The 16,393-nt window shown below is 44.3% G+C and overlaps 1 long non-coding RNA gene across 1 annotated transcript; it reads right to left on the bottom strand.

Moving 5' to 3' along the window:
• Positions 1 to 1,661: 1,661 nt before the first annotated feature.
• On the bottom strand, positions 1,662 to 7,202 carry LOC142931238 (uncharacterized). Its single transcript, XR_012947246.1, has 3 exons — positions 7,043 to 7,202; positions 5,957 to 6,134; positions 1,662 to 3,067 (listed from the first exon to the last, which is right to left on the bottom strand). It is a non-coding gene; the product is annotated as an uncharacterized LOC142931238 (long non-coding RNA).
• Positions 7,203 to 16,393: the final 9,191 nt, after the last annotated feature.

Below are 16,393 nucleotides of genomic sequence, written 5' to 3'. Positions count from 1 at the left end.
ATGTAAAGGCTTTGTGTGTGTGGGGATCGGTAGTGTAGAAGGACAGGGAGAGATACAGAGTGTGTGAGAGAGGGACGGGGAGAGACACAGACAGTGACAGAGTGACAGAGAGAGACAGAGTGTGTGAAAGTGCGAGAGATGGACAGGGAGAGATGCAGAGAGAGTTAGTTTTAGAGAGACAGTAAGTGATGTAGCAGAGAGTGCGATTGACAGAATGCGTGTGTGGGAAAAAGAGAGGGACAGAGAGTGTGCAATGTGATGGAGAGTGTCTGTTGTTGAGACAGAGCGTGAGACGGAGTGAATCATTGAGAGAGAATGAGAGAGGGACAGAGAGTGTGTGTTTGCGTGAGAGGGAGTGACACAGACACAGAGAAAAAGCGTGTGTGAGAGTTTGTGAGAGAAACAAATATGGGGAGCGGTAGTGTAGCGGTTAACGCGCTGCGCTACCTGGCGACCCAAGTCCCGATTCCCGCTCACGGACAACACCATTGACGATAATCTGAACCGGTCCAGGACTTGCCCTAGGGCGACTCAGCCTAAAACGAGTACCTGGTGGGCTGTAAACATCGCCACTAGGGAGACAAAGGCGGCCGGGCGTAGTGCTGGCCACCCACTCCCTCGTGTGGCGTGTCGGCCTTCATGGGTGCTCACTAACAGCACTTCTCCCATTAATCTGTTAAGGCTATACGGGGGATCTATGTTTGTTGTTGAGAGAAACATGAATAGTGGGGAGCGATGGGGTGCAATGGTTAGTCCGCAGCGCTATAAACCCAGCAACACGAGTTCGATTTCCGCTAACACCAGTGACGATTATCTGAACCGATCTTGGGCCTCCCCAAGGTCGACTCAGCCTCAAATGAGTACCTGGTGTGGTAAGCATCGCAACTGCGGAGACAAAGGCGGTTTGCCATGGTGCTGGCCATCCAACACCTTGTGAACTCTTCCGGCCTTCATAGGTGCACGCTACGAATAGATGATGCCTTACCATCAGCCCCACAAACACAAAGCACCTGCCTGGGTATTTTATTTCATAAAATGCTCCATACCTGGGTAGTGTGATTATGACTAGCTCCTGTTTTGGGAGCCCATGCCTCAATACGAATCACTCGAGCGGCAGTATATTTTCATTATCTGCATAACGCTGTGTGGAAGGAACTTGGTCTATCACTTCAAAGCTCTGGGTTTTCTCCACCACAGTTGTCACTTCTCTAAGCTTGCGAAATGTGGAGCCCTCGAATGGAACATCTGTGCCGGTTTTAAACATTCAGGCTAGCCTGCCTACAATCTATCCTGGGTTTAACCAGACGATTGTGTGAGCTCACAGATCCTTCAAAGATCTGGATGCATTCCCATCATCAGTGAGCCCCTCTGTCAAGCGAGGGCTGAGTTGTCTGGGTCATATATCCTGCATGCACATCTACGGCATGCCGAATCAGCTTCTGTTTGACTAGTTGGGTCTAAACAGGTGTGGCACAGGCTCGAAAAGAGATGGACTGATGTGGCACAAGACGATTTGGAACTGATTGGACTCGTTGATGACTTGTGCCAGCAGTGTCAAGATCGGCCCCTGCGGCGGAGGTTTTGATAGAAAGTCGTATAACTTTTTATAAGATCCCTAATCTCAAGATTTGACCAAAAGTCACCCAGGCACACACATGTTATACTTTACACATTTTAAATCTTTATTCACCAGATTACTATTAAGCATACATCGATTTCCAAATGCATTAGATAAATTACGGATTGCTGTGGCAAATAGCATGTCGCTTTGTGTGAATCAGTTTTTAAAAAGAAAGTTTAAATTTCATAAGAGCAGCTTTCAGTCTTTCACATTATGAAGGATCATTGCCATTTTCAAACCCCAACTAGTAAACCATCTTACCCAATAAAATATGCCATGATTTTTGGAATACCACAAAAACAGTTAAAATGTTTTTTTTATATTTCCATAAAGTATTTTCTTCATTACATTTCCCCATAGTTTCCTTATGCACACTATGACAATGGTTTTGATATCAGGCCATTTACACAGAGGCGTCTTAAGTAACTTTAATGTGACAAGCGAATTGCATCACAAACTTGTTTTTTTTGCAGCCTCCTTGTGCAAAACCACTCTTTTTTATGTAGTTATTAAACCAAAACTCACAAACTCATGGGCTGTGTTGACCAGGGAAGGTGAAGGTAAATCACCGATAACCTTGCCACGGACACACTCTTAGACAACCTCCATGAAGGACGTTCTCCCTGTGGAACGCATCATCTCGTCTGGATGCGCCGATCATTGCAGTGGTCCCCTAGAAGATCTATAGATCGCCTGAGTACCCCTACTGCTCAACAGCCATTGCAATTAATGTATGAGAGACGCGAGTTGATGGCACAGGTCAAAATATAACAAATAAATGCATCGTATATAGTTTAGACAGCAATTAATTTTGCTGTCATGTATAATCAGGTTGGGTCAAATATTTTAGACAGTCCATCAATTGTCCATTGTGTCAATGTTGACAGAATTAAGCAACATTGAAAAATATAAAGTTCTGTATTCATCTCCTGCCAATGCCAACAATCACCCTTCCACCTTGGTCCAGTGGTTTTAACATCATATGCATTTTTGCTCTGCCAGGCCCCATTACAGGTGTTGCAAAACCAAAATACCATGTAAACAACTATCAGAGTTGTCTGATTTGACCCAAAACCTTTGTTCATCTATTGACTTGCAAACCTTGTTACATTCTGGTGCAGTTAAATATAGTATTCAGCGATATAAATGAACATTTTAACAACAATTTACAATGCGTTTATTTTTTACATTGATTGCCTGCATCAATTATTTTGATTTACAGTTCCCATCATTAATATCCATGATCTATAGTATTATATCGGTGCAGGATGGTATAATAGACTACTGCATGTTCTGGTGAATCCAGTCCAAGAATTTGGTGACCCTGCTGTAAACACCTGGCTGGTAAGCCCGTGCACAGCCATAGCCCCAGCTGGTGATTCCAGAGAGGTACCAAAACCAGCGGCCGTTTGAGTCCTGGCAAACCAAGAGACCCCCAGAGTCTCCCTGCAACAGACACACACGACACCAATGTTAGAAGTTGACTGACGAACAAGGAGGCCTGATGGAGCGATGATTACAGTGATCCAGTATAAGCAATGGCATGTCATGATACCAAAGAGGGGATGTCAAAAGGCCCGATAATTAGGTTTAAATGTTCAATGCAAAGAGCAGTACAACTGAGGCCAGCTTGAAATGTTCAATGAGACTGGGATCCTGAAGGAGGACATTGTTGTTGAAGGTCGAGTTGATGTTGGCCCACCCACGCTCCTTCCAGTAAATTGGTACCAAAATGTGTTCATGAATTGATTGGAGAAGTTTGCTTTCCGAGTTCCCCCTGGTGGAACATAATTGAGCCCATAGTCGTCATGTGCTCCAGATGGTTTTTAGGCAAGAGAGTTGCATATTCTTGGTTCTTTCGGTAAAGTCACGTTGAAGGGAAACAAATAATAAAATATATAAAACAATACAATTCTCGCATATATTTTAGTTTCCCTTCAACGTGACTTCACCGAAAGAACCAAGAATATGAATCACTGCAGTCACGAAAGCTTTAAATCAAAATTGCATCTTGTTGGTTGTTATGGCAGCTCACTTGGCAGGTGTCCACCCCTCCTTCGAGGTACCCTGCACACAGCATCCTGTTGGTGATTAGAGATGGGCTATAGGCCTGCGGCCCTGGGGTGACGCACGTCTTGAAGATCTCTACTGAAGCCTCCTGAAGCTGGTCGGGTGTGCAGCCTGTTCAGGACAAGAATTCGTGTTGGAAACCGTGTTTCAGTTCCAGTTATTTATTTACTTTGGTATAGCCCTGTGAGCCATTCGGCTCTTGAATCGGGTGCAACCACAACAAACAAAAAAACAAAAACACGAACAAGAAAACATCTTAAAGTGAAGTACTATATTTCATCAAGACTTAGATTGTGGTACATTTAAATGTTAACAACATATCACCTGTATATCAGCTTAATGCCTATTACAGATATTCCTCGAGCACCAGAGAGCTCTGCTACCCGACTGCCATCATTATTCCAAAGGATTTTTACAAAAAAATGTTTCCGAACAAAAATTTGAGCCTCCATTAAATCAAAGGAATTGTTCAGTAGAAGAGATGTGTATATTATATTTGTTTTTCATTATACAAACATTCCCCCGAAATAAAATAAATGTTCAGCTATCGATTATGTTTAACTTGTGCCGTCGGAAAATAACATTGCACCGATTCATACATTAAAATCACGATACATGCCTTGAATCGTGGGCATAGCAATGGATTTTTTGATATTTGTATATATTGTACATTAGAGGTGCTACATTTAACCCAATGTAAACAACTCAAGGGTTGTAATCCTGAGTTTAAACAGAAGGGAACTGCTTTCTATGAGAAGATCGATTTTATTAGAATGTTAATCGGGTCGTGTGGAGGCTCAAAACATGACAATACTGTGGTTGCTTTGTTCTTACACCATAGACACTGAGCTATGGATACTAAATAATATCTCAAACTATGCTCTATTTAGTGGTCAAAGTATCTTCTGAAATCACGTGTTTTCCCAGGTTTGGAATATTTCACCTATGGACTTACCACCTTCAAAAGTTTTCCCCAACCAGAAATGAAGCATGATTTCCCTGGGTAGGGAAACTTCTGAAAGTGAGATGGGAGGCAAAACTGGCTGTATGTAATCAGTGAAGGAAACAAGTTCTGACAGCTCCATAAGAGCAATGTCATAGTCATGGCTGCTTCCGTTGTAGCGCTCGTGGATGAGGATTCTGTTGACGCTTCTGGCCACGACAGTTGAAGCGCTGAGATCGTTCTGAGAGTGCAGGCCCAGGTATACCGTCCAGGTGTTTGGGTTGTTACTAGGGGGGTAAATACACAGCCACCACAGTCAGCATAAAATAATATAGGGCATTATGTTTTTTTTTTTTACCAAGGTAAGCCTCATTGAGTCTCAGGACTTTTTCAGGTTCTTTCGGTAGGGGTGATGACTGCTGCTCTGTATAATCTCAACTGAGTAATTGGTGTGGGTCAGTTTTACAAGTAAGCAAATTTGGACTGTGGCGCCGGCACGCATCACGATTGCAAGTGCACTTTGAAAAATCATACCTGAATGTGAAAAAAATCTGAGATGCTTCATCCCTATTCCACTTATATTCATAACTCTTTCTGCAATAAAATTCTACAAAAATATCTTCTAATGGTGTTGTGATTCATTGTGTGAGTGGGAGCAGCGGTGGTTCATTGGTTAGCACACTGCACTTACGAACCTGTTGACCCACGTTTTAATTCCCCAAGCTTGATTCCCAACCACAGATACAGTTATTCGTGACCAGTGTGGTGAGGTATGGCCGAACAACACCCCATGACCAACACGGTGTGCGAAGGCCTTCATCCCAAAAGCGGTCTGTTAAAGGGCTGCAAGTTGTGATTATCAAATTTGTCTGCTGTGTGTGTAACATTTAACACAATGCATCCTTTTAAAGTATGACAAATAAAAATAGGGTTTACCCTTTCTGGCAATAAAACAGGTGTTAAGATATTCTTGGTGCTTTCTACGTGACTTTACCGAAAGAACCAAGAATATGAATCCCTGCAGTCACGAAAGCTTTAAATTAAAATTTAAAGTGTTAAGATGTTCAAACACGTTTAGCAAGGAATCAAGTTTGTATTAACCACACGTACTTGTGGTGAACATGCAAATAAACTTGCTCTGATAATAATATATGCATTGTCTTTGGCCTACACCAGAGACAGCCTTCTTTAGCACCTAGTTTCACCAGTGACAGACCAGAGAACGTCAAAAGGCGAACAGTACAAGGACAATGCACGTATCAGAGCATTTATAGCTCAGAGTAAAGTGTTCACAATACATGTGAAGCAACAGAAACGCTCACCTCTGGAAGCAATGAGCAGCACTCACAACCCAGCGGTCACTGAAGAGGGAGCCCCCACAGGTCAGTCTGTTGAAGTTGTGCAGGCTCTCTTGCCAGGGCCATTCTCAGAGCCTTGCTTCGTAGCCTCCCACGATCCGGCTGTTCACTCTGCGTTCTGCTACGGGGATCCAGCCACATTCTGAAAAACGACAAAACACAATTACTTCTATAATACAGTTTTTTTTGGGTTAGATCGCGTAAATATAGAAAAGTCTAGTCAAACCCGCCATCATTAGTACGAGTTGTCACGTAAACAGAACATGCCGATGCATCACTAGTACAGCACACCGGTGTGTTGGAGAGACAAGCCACAACATTTACAATCTGAGTACGACGTTTTGCTAGTAAATCTTGACTTAAAGTTTTCGTGACTGCAGGAATTCAAATTATTTGGGTCTTTAGGTAAAGTCACGTAGATGGTTATTTTCTTTGAACCATCTACGTGACTTTACCGAAAGACCCAAAGAATATGTTTTGCTAGTAATCACAACTAGCTTCATCAGGCGTCAGCCAGATTTGTGGAGAAGTCCACCTGTTTCGTTCCTTATATAGAGGCGTAGATGTGATGACAACACTTGTGCACTCTTCTTGTCCAAGGTGGGGGGGGGGGGAGGATTAATGAATCAACGTACATTATGCGTGCACATTATGCGAGCCCATTGATCTGGTACTTCCTGTCCATTGCTTGTACTAAAATAGCCATACCAAAGACAGCCTTCTTTAGGGTCTAGTTTCACCAGTGTCAGACCAGAGAACGTCAATCATTGTTTTCCATCTTCATAGATTCATCTATCATTGTAATATTTATCAACCATGGTCTATTACTTGCTAGATGAAGATGTCTCTAATACACAAGGATTTACGCTAGGCACTATATTTGGCAAAACAATAGTAGTTCGTGAAATCACGTTTTGAACTTACAATTACTGTCATAAAATAATAATAATAATTTACCCATTTTTGTATTACTCACGGAATTTGTACAAGAAGCGCATGAACCAAAGGATGGTCAGTTCATAAACCGGTAAATTAAGAATTAATAAATACCTCTGCTGGCTGGTATTGGGTCAACTTTGTAGTACTCCAAACTGAAGCCATATTCTGAAACAGGAAATGAGAAAACATTTTACGTGAATATCGTGTACAGTACAAAACCTAACACAGTTATAACCGAGTCAGATGTCTTAGCAAGCGGCAACAACATCGCGTACAGTACAAAAACAGTTATAACCGAGTTTAACACGGAGGCTTTTGAGACCAATATCCATAAGAGGTTTTTTGGGTTAGATCGCGTAAATATATAAATGTGTCGTTAAAACCCTCCACCACCCAACACAGCCAACTAGTAAGGGTTGTCACGTAAACAGAACATGCCAATTCGTCACGAGTACAGCACACCGGTGTGTTGGAGAGACAAGCCACAACATTTACAATCTGAGTATGACGTTTCGCCAGTAATTACAACTAGCTTCATCAGGCGACAGCCAGATTTGTGGAGAAGTCTAAATGTTTCGTTCCTTATATAGAGGCGTAGATGTGGTGATTACACTTCTGCGCTCTTGCGCAAAGTGGGGGAGGGGGGGGGGAGAATTATGAGTCAACGTACATCATGCATGTGCATTATGAGAGCCCTTTCATCTTGTCCTTCCTGTCCATTCTGTGTATTAAAATAGCTGTACCAACGGTAATCCCTATTGAAATATGGTGCCCTTTATTGGCATGCATTTAAATAATGTATTATTTGATTATTCTCTTCCACGCAGCACTAAGGAGGTAGCTATCTGAACGGTTACAATTATTTATAATTCTTTCAATTTCGAAAGATTCTCCAATTAGTCTTGGCCAGTAGTAGCTGGTTTTGACCAGAAGTTCAACATTTTCAAAATCAAATTTTTATTTAAAGCTTTCGTGACTGCAGTAATTCATATTTTTAGCTCTTTCGGTAAAGTCACGTTGAAGGGAAACAATAAAATATATATAAAACAATAAAATTCTCACGACGTTTCGACCATAACACAAACGGTCATGATCAGGTGATGATCACCTGAGAGATAGTAAAAAGGCCATAAAAATAAATAAATAAAGCCCTCCGTTGCAAAGGGAGGTTAGCGACTATTTGAAAAATCTCCAGATTGCCAAAGCACAATTCACCTATTTGATGTAACACAGCCGCCCGGGGTCACAAAAAGGGAAGGGGGAATTCCAGGCTTCAGGGACCCCCCCCCCTCCGTCAGCCCGCTAAGTTGTGACGCCGAGCGCACAAGCGAGTTTAAACAATTGTGCTCTTCTTTGCTATTAAAACAACGGTTAAAGTTCTGAACTCAACTACAAGGATAAGCTAACATTATCAATCCTCACACTCACTCCAATTTAAAACCAGGCCACAATTATAGATTTGAAGCTTTCGTGACTGCAAGGATCCATACTCTTTGGTTCTATTCGGTAAAGTCACGTAGGTAAAAAATAAAATAACAAAAATCACGACATATTCTTAGCTCTTTCGGTAAAGTCACGTTGAAGGGAAACAATAAAATAATAAAATATATATAAAACAATAAAAATTCTTACGACGTTTCGACCATAACACAAGTGGCCTTCATCAGGTGAAGGGACCGTGCTGTCATGAGGGCAGCGTTGGAGTGAAAACAGCCAAGCCCAGGTCGCGTCCTTTAAGCTGTGTGGGAGGAAACAAAAACGCTTTGACACAGGAATTAGCATAAACATGAGCATGATGTACGTAGGAGGTACATGGACCATGATGGGCCAGGGGCGGGTGGGGACCATGACGGACCAGCAGCGGGGGGGTGGGGGGGGAGTAGAGTGAGTGAGTGGAGTGAGTGATTGGAGTGAGTGAGTGGAGTGAGTGAGTGAGTGGAGTGAGTGAGTAGAGTGAGTGAGTGAGTGGAGTGAGTGGAGTGAGTGAGTGAGTGGAGTGAGTGCAGTGAGTGAGTGGAGTGAGTGGAGAGAAATAAGCAGTTGTGATTGTTTGGGATACCACTACTTGAAAAAATATCTTGTACCATTGAAAATTAGTTTAATGTTTGGTTTGATTTAGAACATGTTTCAATGATTGTCTGTGTTTGTAAATCTGATTTACAAACACAAACACAATTTCAACCGAGAGGATGGTTTCAAATCTGATTTACAAACACAGACACAATTTCAACCGAGAGGATGGTTTCAAATCTGATTTACAAACACAGACACAATTTCAACCGAGAGGATGGTTTCAAATTAAGCAATCATTGAAACATGTTCTAAATCAAACCAAACATTAAACTAATTTCCAATGGTACAAGATATTTTTTCAAGTAGTGGTATCCCAAACAATCACAACTGCTTATTTCTCTCCACTCACTCACTCCACTCACTCACTGCACTCACTCACTCCACTCACTCACTCAATCCACTCACTCACTCCACTCATTCATTCCACTCACTCACTCCACTCACTCACTCCACTCACTCCACTCACTCACTCACTCAATCCACTCACTCACTCCACTCACTCATTCCACTCACTCACTCCACTCACTCACTCCACTCACTCACTCCACTCACTCACTGCACTCACTCCACTCACTCCACTCACTCACTCTACTCACTCACTCCACTCACTCACTCCACTCACTCACTCACTCCACTCACTCACTCCACTCACTCACTCACTCCACTCACTCACTCCACTCACTCACTCACTCCACTCACTCACTCCACTCACTCACTCACTCCACTCACTCACTCACTCCACTCATTCCACTCACTCCACTCATTCCACTCACTCCACTCACTTACTCCACTCACTCCACTCACTCACTCACTCCACTCACTCACTCACTCCACTCACTCACTCACTCCACTCATTCCACTCACTCCACTCACTTACTCCACTCACTCCACTCACTCACTCACTCCACTCACTCACTCACTCCACTCACTCACTCACTCCACTCACTCACTCCACTCACTCACTCCACGCACTCACTCACTCCACTCACTCACTCACTCCACTCACTCACTCACTCACTCCACTCACTCACTCAACCCCCCCCACCCCCCCGCTGCTGGTCCGTCATGGTCCCCACCCGCGCCTGGTCCATCATGGTCCATACACCTCCTACCTACATCATATTCGTTTTTATGCTAATTCCTTTGTCAAAGCGTTTTTACTTCCTCCCACACAGCTTAAAGGACGCGACCTGGGCTTGGCTGTTTTCACTCCAACGCTGCCCTCATGACAGCACGGTCCCTTCACCTGGTGAAGGCCACTTGTGTTGTGGCCGAAACGTCGTGATTTTTGTTATTTGATTTTTAACCTACGTGACTTTACCGAATAGAACAAAAAAAAAAACCAGGCCACAATCTACATCAGTGAATCATTACCCATTTATTAATTCGATACTAAATGACCGAAGCCTCAAGAATAGTTCTGGCAGTCAGAGTTATTTCTAAGTCAAAACGAATTCTCTAACCTCAGGACATCAGGAATAAATTAAAAGAAATAACTCATACATAATAGCCCGGACCCTCGGATACAGGCGAGGAGCAAAAGTTAATACAATGTTAAATCACAAATCTTGGGAACAGAAACAGATAATAACGATGCAATGTGACATCAAGGGTTATCGAGATGGAATCAGGCGGAATGGGACGGGATTACACAGCCAAGATAGACTGTGGTCCATAGGAAGGAGCCTCCCGGCCGCCTTTGTCTTCCCACAGCACGGGAGAGCAGGAATTTAACACCAGAGCGAGGGAAATTTATTATCGCGGGGGGCCATCTGTACAAACTGTGCTGGACTTAATGATACACACACGGACTACACCCCCCACCCCCACAACGCAGAGTGGGCATCTGTTTTTTTTCTCTCTCGCAAGAGACGCGGAGAGAGGAGAGAGAATTTCAGATTTAAACTCGGCAAGGGACAACGGCAGATCGGAAGAGGACATCAAGCCAGCTCCGAGGCATGGCTTCGAGACATTAGCAATGGGTGCTGTCCCCCGCAGAGTAGAGGGGCGAGGTGATTTTAGGTGCTGAGTTCGGCATGGACCGATAGAGTATCGCTGAAAGTTATTCTACATTCATCCTGATGTTTTGAGTCGCTTGCAGAATCGAGGATTGCGATAAGCTGTATTGTACTAAGCTATCAGAGTTGCGTAAGAGGTGTGCAAACACAATTTTCAAGTTTTGAGAGTGAGCGACAATAGCTCTCGACAGTTCAACAAGGCACAGCTCGGCGAGCACCAGAAGAGGGCGGCGAGCGGCCGGCTCCAAGGGGCCCCGCGATCAACTGAGGATGGCGAGGCTTGCCGAGTAGCGATGTATCAACGAGCGTGAGTTCAGAGCTGAAAGACGAAGTATCGCTCAAAGACTTTTATTTCTACATCGAATGCCAGCTCCCAGCTGCAGCGCAACCAGCCGCCCGTGAGCAAGAGTGCCAGCGAACCAGCGGCGAGCGTGATCGTGCGCATCTCCACGGAGAGAGCGCGTGCGGCGCAGCTCATCATCCAGCGGCGGAAAGAGCCCGACCAGCCGCCCGTGAGCAAAAGAGTCAGCGACCAGCGGATCAGCTCAGCATCGGCCAGCGGAAGAAGACGGCGACCAACCTGAAGACCAGCCAACCAACGACGCAGAAGAAGACTCTACAACTCGCCCAGAATGGCGAAACTCGCTGTTTAGCGACATGCTACGCCGTGCGATTGCAGCACCATCAGAAGAAGTATCGCTCGAAAAGCATTCCGCTCTGAATCTTGACACTCAAAGGTCACTGCAGTGATAGCTAAGCTGACGAGAATCCCAGCATCAGCCACCAGAGGGCGGTCATCGCCAGAGAGAGCGCCACCAAGCGACGCCAACGGCGAGCACCTTCGCCAACAGCCACAGACGAGCTGCGGGCGCCATCTGCCGACAGATCATCGCGCCTACAGCGGACCGTGTCAACTCGTCCACCTGCTGCGGGGCCGAACTCTGGCCGACCGCGTGAAAGAAGAAAACCCCGCTGTTCGTATGATATGCACTCTGCCCCACACTGCCACCACACCACCTGGCGTCTTCTTGACGCAAAGAATGTATTCCAAACACTGGTCCACTCAACCCAATTCCTATCACTCAAGACACACACGAACCATTAAGAAGCCTAATTGTCAAGTTCGTGAACCATCAGTGGCCGCGAAGGCGTCGCGGCTCACCGAGTGATGAGAGTACGTCGTTTTAAGTACATACATTTTTTTTGTAATTTGTACTTCCAATCGCATAAATTACCAATAGATTCATCAATATAATTTAAGCCTTTGAAACCTTCGCCACGAAACTCTACGCTCACGGGGAAATGAGCGAGTAAACCGATTTCCTTATCAGACAATCTTGTCCACAAATTAATTAAAGTTCGGCCCAAGTTAAGCATCTCGTGGGAGAGCACGCACACCATCGCACGCCCTTACTCTAAGCCATTTCTTTAATTATATAATCTTGCCGACAAATCTATTTACGTATATTTGTGCCTTAGAGAATAATAATTGTTTAGACTGCCTTTTCGCATGAATATCGTCGGATGAACTTTTAAGGACTTTTTATTCGTATTTTCCGTATGCTCGTGGTACTCAGAGGAAATAATCAATTGTTCTGTTACCCAATTAACAACGTGATTATTGAGGGTTGAAAAGATGGATCAATGAATGAACATCGCCTGTAGTACTGTGCTGACAATTTCAAGTACAAGAATTTGCATATTAGAGTGTTAAGATTTTTGTTTAGAATAGAGCACATGCATGTTTTAACGACTCTCTCTATCACCAATTAAGCTCGCGTTACGCGGTGGAATTAATCATATGTGCAGTTGCCAAAGTGAAACATCGCAATCGTTGATGTTTACTGTGTTGATGGTGTGTTGAAAATTCCAAGCTTGAGTGTTCGCATGTAAAGTTAAGGTTTTGTTTAGAATTAAATTGATCAACGCAGAAGTGGTTGCGTGTTTCTTTCCTGATGTCATGCGTAACAATCTTATTCATAAGAACTGTATTCTGTGCTGCGATCTGAATTTGGAGACCTGACGTAAACACACTAATACACACTCCGTAAATATTACTGCAAGAATAATTGTATTACCGAGGGTTAATACGAACCTACAGTGAGGGAAACAAGTATTTGATCCCCTGCTGATTTTGTATGTTTGCCCACTGACAAAGACATGATCTGTCTATAATTTTAATGGTACGTTTATTTGAACAGTGAGAGACAGAATAACAACAAGAAAATCCAGAAAAACACATGTCAAAAATGTTATAAATTGATTTGCATTTTAATGACAGAAATAAGTATTTGACCCCCTCTCAATCAGAAAGATTTCTTGCTTCCAGGTGTCTTTTATACAGGTAACAAGCTGAGATTAGGAGCACACTCTTAACGGGAGTGCTCCTACAGTGCTCCTCTTAAAGGGAGTGCTCCTAATCTCAGCTTGTTACCTGTATAAAAGACACCTGTCCACAGAAGCAATCAATCAATCAGATTCTAAACTCTCCTCCATGGCCAAGACAAAAAAGAGCTCTCCAAGGATGTCAGGGACAAGATTGTAGACCTACACAAGGCTGGAATGGGCTACAAGACCATTGCCAAGCAGCTTGGTGAGAAGGTGACAACAGTTGGTGCGATTATTCGCAAATGGAAGAAACGCAAAAGATCTGTCAATCTCCCTCGGCCTGGGGCTCCATGCAAGATCTTACCTCGTGGAGTTGCAATGATAATGAGAACGGTGAGGAATCAACCCAGAACTACACGTGAGGATCTTGTCAATGATCTCAAGGCAGCTGGGACCATAGTCACCAATAAATCAATTGGTAACACACTACGCCGTGAAGGACTGAAATCCTGCAGCACCCGCAAGGTCCCCCTGCTCAAGGGACAACTGGGTGAAAGTGTTGTGGTTAGATGAGACCAAAATGGAGCTCTTCGGCATCAACTTAACTCGTCGTGTTTGGGGGTGGAGGAATGCTGCCTATGACCCCAAGAACACCATCCCCACCGTCAAACATGGAGGTGGAAACATTATGCTTTGGGGGTGTTTTTCTGCTAAGGGGACAGGACAACTTCACCGCATCAAAGGGATGATGGACGGTGCCATGTACCGTCAAATCTTGGGTGAGAACCTCCTTCCCTCAGCCAGGGCATTGAAAATGGGTCGTGGATTGGTATTCCAGCATGACAATGATCCAAAACACACGGCCAAGGCAACAAAGGAGTGGCTCAAGAAGAAGGACATTACGGTCCTGGAGTGGCCTAGCCAGTCTCCAGACCTTAATCCCATGTAAAATCTGTGGAGGGAGCTGAAGGTTCGAGTTGCCAAACGTCAGCCTCGAAACCTTAATGACTTGGAGTAGATCTACAAGGAGGAGTGGGACAAAATCCCTGCTGGTGGCCAACTACAAGAAACGTCTGACCTCTGTGATTGCCAACAAGGGATTTGCCACCAAGTTCTAAGTCATGTTTTGCAGAGGGGTCAAATACTTATTTCCCTCATTAAAATGCAAATCAATGTATAACATTTTTGACATGCGTTTTTCTGGATTTTGTTGTTGTTTTCTGTCTCTCGCTGTTCAAATAAACCTACCATTAAAATGATAGACTGATCATTTCTTTGTCAGTGGGCAAACGTACAAATCAGCAGGGGATCAAATACTTTTTTCCCTCACTGTAGGTTCGTATTAACGCTCGGTAATACAATTATTCTCGCTTTAACATTTACGGAGTATGTATTCGTGTGTTTAAATCAGGTCTCCAAACTCAGATCGCAACGCAGAATACAGTTCTTATAAATAAGATTATTACGCATGATATCAGGAAACAAACACGCAACCACTTCTGCGTTAATCAATTTTATTCTAAACGAAACCTTAACTTTACATGCGAACTCTCAAGCTTGGAATTTTCAACACAGCATCAACCCAGTAAACATCAACGATTGCGTTGTTTCACTTTGGCAACTACACATATGATTAATTCCACCGCGTAACTTGAGCTTAATTGGTGATAGAGAGAGTCGTTAAAACATGCATGCGCTCTATTCTAAACAAAAACCTTTACACTCTAATATGCAAATTCTTGTACTTGAAATTGTCAGCACAGTACTACAGGCGATGTTCCTTCATTGATCCATCCTTTCAACCCTCAATAATCACGTTATTTGGGTAAGAGAACAATTGATTATTTCCTCTGAGTACCACGAGCATACGGAAAATACGAATAAAAAGTCCTTAAAAGTTCATCCGACGATATTCATGCGAAAAGGCAGCCAAAACAATTATTATTCTCTAAGGCACAAATATACGTAAATAGATTCATCGGCAAGATTATATAATTAAAGAAATGGCTTAGAGTAAGGGCGTGCGATGGTGTGCGTGTTCTCCCACGAGATCCTTAACTTGGGCCGAACTTTAATTAATTTGTGGACAAGATTGTCTGATAAGGAAACGGTTTACTCGCTCATTTCCCCGTGAGCGTAGAGTTTCGTGGCGAAGGTTTCAAAGGCTTAATTTATATTGATGAATCTATTGGTAATTTATGCGATTGGAAGTACAAATTACAAAAAAAATTAATGTACTTAAAACGACGTAATCTCATCACTCGGTGAGCCGCGATGCCTTCGCGGCCACTGATGGTTCACGTACTTGACGATTAGGCTTCTTAATGATTCGTGTGTGTGTTGATTGATATGAATTGGGTTGAGTGGACCAGTGTTCGGAATCAATTCTTTGCGTCAAGAAGACGTCAGGTGGTGTGGTGGCAGTGTGGGGCAGAGTGCATATCATACGAACAGCGGGGTTTTCTTCTTTCACGCGGTCGGCCAGAGTTCGGCCCCGCAGCAGGTGGATGAGTTGACACGGTGCGCTGTAGGCGCGATGATCCGTCGGCAGACGGCGCCCGCAGCTCGTCTGTGGCTGTTGGCGAAGGTGCTCGCAGTTGGCGTCGCTTGGTGGCGCTCTCTCTAGCGATGAGCACCCTCTGGTGGCTGATGCTGGGATTCTCGTCAGCTTAGCTATCACTGCAGTGACCCGTGAGAGTCGAGGTTCAGAGCGGAATGCTTTTCGAGCGATACTTCTTCTGATGTTGCTGCATTCGCACGGCGTAGCGTGTCGCTAAACAGCGAGTCTCGTCATTCTGGGCGAGTTGTAGAGTCTTCTTCTGCGTCGTTGGTTGGCTGGTCATCAGGTTGGTCGCCGTCTTCTTCCGCTGGCCGATGCTGAGCTGATCCGCTGGTCGCTGACTCTTTTGCTCACGGGCGGCTGGTCGGGCTCTTTCCGCCGCTGGATGATGAGCTGCGCCGCACGCGCTCTCTCCGTGGAGATGCGCACGATCACGCTCGCCGCTGGTTCGCTGGCACTCTTGCTCACGGGCGGCTGGTTGCG

The sequence above is a fragment of the Petromyzon marinus genome, chromosome 51 (assembly GCF_048934315.1).
Source record: "Petromyzon marinus isolate PM22_M1 ecotype Great Lakes invasive population chromosome 51, UKy_Petmar_22M1.pri1.0, whole genome shotgun sequence".
NCBI classification, from domain to species: domain Eukaryota; kingdom Metazoa; phylum Chordata; class Hyperoartia; order Petromyzontiformes; family Petromyzontidae; genus Petromyzon; species Petromyzon marinus.
Note: the sequence above shows the minus strand (reverse complement) of the source record. Positions and strands in the feature narration are given on the sequence as shown.